We start from the raw sequence: 5,436 nt of genomic DNA on the forward strand, positions 1-5,436 counted from the left end.
CCTAGCGGCCACCCAGCCACACCCAGACCTCAGCAGTAAGGAGGGGGCGCCAGGACCCCGCGCCGTTCCCGGGGGGCTGCATGTGAGCCCCCGGGTGCTCCACACCCTCGAAGCAACCGGCAGGCAGGAGTCGGGACCTACCCCAGCCCAGGGACCGTGGACAATGTACAGGCGACGGAGCTATGCTCTCATTTACTTTTGGAAACAGAACGATAGAAGAACGTGAAAGTGGAAATTAAGGATTTAAGAATTTTAGAATAATAATAAAATAAAATAACATAAAAGGAAAAAAACCTAGTTGAGTAAACCTGAATGCAAATAAAAGGATAATAAGATGTAAGAGACACACACGCAAAGCTCTGCGTAAGGTATCACCCACAAAGGAGCACTGGGAAGACTGCAGAACGGTGGTAAGAGTGTAACGGTGAGAAAATCTAAGAGCATGAGAGGAGGATCGTACCACATATGTGGATAAATGAGGAGACATTTGTCAGATACTCAAAGGACAAGATAATAGTGTGTAAGAAGGAGGCTGAGACATGGAGATGGTAATTTAATAAAACGGAGGAAGAGCCAAACTTAATCAGACAGCTCCTATCGTGTAGTATTTAGCATTCATCTGTAACGTTATCTATAGCCTGTCCTGGGTGAAACTGATTTTTGTGAATTTTGCTTTTTACACCACTCCCCACAGGTAACAGTGCATTTGTCATTGGCTTCCCTTATGGAGTCTCTCATGGGTGATTTTGACAAGGTGACTGCTCAATTTAATTACTGTGTAATGAGACATAATTTTTTAATGTATTTCTATGGTGTTCTGATACAGATTTTTCAATGTGTTAATTTACTAAAACCTAAAGCTTATGCACTTAGGGAACTACAGAAGCTGGAGCAATGTCCCTCCTTCCACCCAGAATGCTTAACTTTTCCATATTATCTTCCTAGTCCTCATGGATGTTAGCCAAACATAAGCTAGTGTTTGATACAAAATATAAAGCTGTGAGACAGAAAATGTGTGTTTTGTCCCCAGTTCCCTGTATGTGAGTTCAGATAATTCCCTTAATGTCTTCATACTTTCATTCTCACTAATGTAACAATAGAGATCATGCTCTGTACATATCTCTCAAGGCAGGAAGAGTAAACAAAACACAAGAGAGTACTGTCAGCCCTTCTGAACACATATCAGTCTGAGGTACAGCTGAGCCTGACTGTGTAACCCACCTTTCGGAATGCTACTACCATAAGTCAATGACTTGTGATGCCAGGAACCTCACATCCCCTTCTCTCCTGGAGTGAAGATGAGAGAGGAAGCTCTTCTTGTCTGTGCAGAGGGGAGGCTATCTTTTTCCTTAGACAGCACTGTGCTGGCCATAAGATTTCTGCCCATCCCTAACCCCTACCTCCACCCACCCTCCCTAGTACGGTATTTGGTGTGCAATTGCAGGCTGGTTTTGAATGACCAGGAGGCCAGTGACTGGAAGGCAGCATGGTTAGAACTGGAAGCTCTCTGACCTGGCTCTCCACCTGAGCACTACACAGCTCAGACTCTTAAGCAACATCATCCTAAGAGTTGAAAAATGCCCTAAGAGTCTCTGAAAAATGCCCAGAAAAGTGTCCAGCCATCCACATTCACTGGCCAGCAAAACGCCAGGCATGTGGCCAGTTTGAATGATAGAGGGAAGGCACATGGAGAGGGATGGCTCTTTCCTCCAACAGGCTTTAGAGCTTCAAAGGGAGAGTTTGTTTGATTATCATTATATCAACCAATCCCCCAACATCTTGGACCCCCAACAGTTCATCAGGCACTATGCCTGGCACTAGGACAAATAAAAAGAGAGAAGACCTATCTCTAGCACCAAAGGATTGAGACTAGATGGCAAAATGCCTAACAAAATAATTACCCACAATAGTCATAAATAATAGCAATGATGGTTGTTTTTGGAAATCCAAGAAAGGAGAGTATGTGTCAAAATACTCAGGGATGGCTTCACAGAAAGGGTTGAAACTGAACCACCTTGAGGGCTGGATCTGTTTTGGACAATTAGAGAGGAGTTAGGGAGCAACTGTATGAACAAAGCTTTTTCTGGGAATGTTCCTAGAAAGGCAGACAATAATTAGGCAGTAAGAATGGCAACAGGGTTGGCAAGATGAGTTAGAAAATTGTTGTTTAGTGGTGTATTTAACAACATCCACTCAACATTTGCTGTAAGTGAGGCATCGTACTGGAAGCTGGTTATAAAGTGATGAGCAAAACCGACCAAGTTCCTGTCCACTTAGTGCTTACCTTCTAGTCAGGGAGGTAGCCAACAGGTAGGTATGCCAGCACGTAAGCAGTCATTCTAAATTGCTATTATCACAGTGCTATGGAGAAAATGCTCTGTTGCAGGAAGTTCCGAAACCTAGCTGGCTGCCCTGGGGGTGGCTGCCCAAGATGAGATACTTACTAAACTGAAAGCTGATGGATGACAAGGATCCAGTCACTGAAAGGGTTGAGCATAAGCTTATTCCAGGCAAAGAAAACAGAATACAAGAAGGTCCAAAGAAGGGAAGAGTTTGGCATATTTCATATATTAAAAGGAAGCCAGGGAGGTTAATTGCATAGTCCTGATGATAACATTCTTGACTTATTTCTTATCGTGTAGAATTCTTGGCATCTCAGTGTTGGAGGACTCAGGTAATTGGTACTGAGCTTGTTAATGAGGACTTCTACACGTTATTGTGTAAATTACCTAGGTAAGTGGAAGTCGAGGCAGTGAATACTACCTTGACCATCCAGAATGTGAAAAGGAGAGTGAATCAGTATACATTTACTTTAAAAAAATTAGATGCTTTGAGCATACACAAGTTGGTGAAGTTGAGGGTATGAACATTTATGTAAGGCATTCCTTTTGGGTAATATAAATAAGATAATGATAAAGCAAGAAATAAATTTTAGTTCAAATTATAATATACATCTTCTGTGTAGTAAGAGATACTAGTGCTGGTGATATATTAATTCTTAAGATGTTGAAAATGATCATAATGTTGTTCAAGTCCCTTATCACACTGTTCTGTGATGTGTGAAATAGCAGTGATACTACAGAATAGGGTGAAGTCCAGATGAGACGACACCTAAGACAGTTGCCTTTGGTAATTCAAAAGCAATATTTAAAAAATTATGTGAGTATACATTTGTGTGGTGTGTATGTATAAACAGTTTCTTTACTTAACTGAGCCTCAAACCTACAAGTGAAAATAGTTCCATTAGTAATATTTTACAAGAGTTAATTGAGAGCATTCTAATATATTGATTGACATCTTCCAAATCATTGTGTGTATGTACTGAAACTATAAAGAGGACTTTTTAAAACTTCCATTGGATTCTTATCTTTTCATCCTTCTGTTTGTGATGATAACAATTGCAGGCTGAAAAATTAGGTCATGGGCGGCGGCGGCCTGAGACCACAAGGGGCCCGGCGCGCCCCCCGCCCGCGCCGTGAGGCAGAGGCCGCGGCGGCCGTCAGCGCTGTCGCTCCGGGTCGCGGCGGGCGGGGCTCCGGCGGGGCCCAGGCTCGTCCCCACCCCAGCCCGGCTCCCCGCCGCCCGCCCTCCATCTCTCTGCTCGATGCCCAGGGCTGAGCTCAGGGATGGCGAGGCAGAGGCGGCGGCCGCTTAGTACCGGTTACGGGAAGGCGCCCCCGAGCCAGGCCCGCCGCCGCCACCCTCCCTCGCGCGGCCCGGCCCGCGGGGCTCCCGGCCGCCGCAGCTGACGATGCTCCGCGGTGTGGCTCAGCCGCCGGAGGGGGAGGGGGAGGGGGACGTAGAGGTGGCCCCGGAGCCCGGCCCCTCGGAACCGCTGTGTCGCTGGCACCGCTGCGCCCTGGACCCCAAGGCCCCGCCGCCAGGGGGGCGCTCGAGCGGACGTTGGGCCCAGCGCCTCTGGGGCTCAGGCAGCCGGCGGGGCCGGGGATCAAGACGCTGGGCGGGGCTGCTGCCCGTGCCCCCGCCCCCCGCAGCTCCCCCTCCGCAGCCCCCAGGCCCTGAAATACCCCGGTGCCCTTCCCGATGCGGGACGTGGTCCCTCCAGGGCGCTGGAGTAGAGGGAGCAGCAGCAGCAACCTCCCCCGCCCCCTCCTGGGCCCTTAGGCCGCTCACGGGCCCTTCTCGGAAGGGCTCGCTCAAAATCCGCCTCAGTCACCTCTTATGCACAAACAGCCGCTGCGGTGGCCCCGGCGGTGGTGCTGGGGCCACAGGAGGCCTTCCGGAGAGCGGGCTGCTTCAGCTGCGAGCCTGACAGACATGGGAGGCTCTGCAGGCCGGGAGCTGGACTCGGAGGGGAAACCCAGGTTGACAAGAACTCAAAGTGCATTTTCTCCAATCTCCTTCAGCCCCCTGTTCACAGGTGAAACAGTGTCACCTGTAGACGTGGACATCTCTCAGCGGGGCATGACCTCTCCACACCAGCCAACCCCCGTCTCCCACAAAGAAGCCTCAGTCTCCTAGATGCATTTCCCCAGATTGCTCCTATCCGAGCAGCCGAATGCCTGTAGAGCTAGTCCCTGCAACACCTTCAGTGTCCCCTCTACCCACTCGACTCAGCAGCTTGGCAGCCAGCCTTCAAGAGTTGGAGAAGTGTTGGTATTGGGGGCCAATGAATTGGGAAGATGCAGAGATGAAGCTGAAAGGCAAGCCCGATGGGTCTGTCCTGGTAGGAGACAGCTCTAATCCTCGTATCCTGAGCCTCAGTTTCCAACCACACGGTACCGCCCCCCACACTAGAATGGAGCACTGCAGAGGAAACTTCAGCCTGTGGTATCATCCCAAATTTTAGGATCGCTGTCAGTCAGTAGTGGAGTTCATTAAGAGAGCCATCATGCACCCCAAGAATGGAAGTTTCTTTCTTTCTTGAGATCCAGGGTTCCAGGACTGCCACCAACTCCAGTGCAGCTACTCTGCCCAGTGTCCCGATTCAGCAACGTCAAATTCCTCCTGCACCTTTGCCTATTCCGAATCCGACAGCTCGTATGGATAGATCACATCCTGGATCTCCCACTGCCTAAGCCTCTGATTTCTTATATCCGGAAGTTCTACTAGTGTGATCCTCAGGAAGAGGTACACCTGTCTCTAAAGAAAGCTCAACTCATTTCCAAACAGAAGCAAGAGGTGTTGGAACCCTCCACGTAGCGAGGGGCCCCCTGCTGGTCACTGCCTAGGGTACACGCTCTCCGCCTCACCGTCCAGCCGAGTCTCCTGGGCAGTTATCATCATGCACTGGGCCTCGTCCCCCGCCCTCCCTCCCCATGTGTATGCCCCTGATACAGGCATCTGTCCAGAGAGTTGCCAGACCTGATGGTGGAGTTCCAAGTGGATACATATCCCAACATGGAGAAGGGCGGATAGACACGAGAGGCTTGAAGAGTACTTGCCAGGCAACGTGCGAGCTCATCACTGAGTGTA

The 5,436-nt window shown here is 49.4% G+C and overlaps 1 pseudogene; it reads left to right on the forward strand.

Moving 5' to 3' along the window:
- Positions 1-3,604: 3,604 nt before the first annotated feature.
- LOC140691709 (suppressor of cytokine signaling 7 pseudogene) lies at positions 3,605-5,174 on the forward strand (annotated as a pseudogene).
- Positions 5,175-5,436: the final 262 nt, after the last annotated feature.

Source organism: Vicugna pacos, chromosome 36 (assembly GCF_048564905.1).
Source record: "Vicugna pacos chromosome 36, VicPac4, whole genome shotgun sequence".
NCBI classification, from domain to species: Eukaryota; Metazoa; Chordata; class Mammalia; order Artiodactyla; family Camelidae; genus Vicugna; species Vicugna pacos.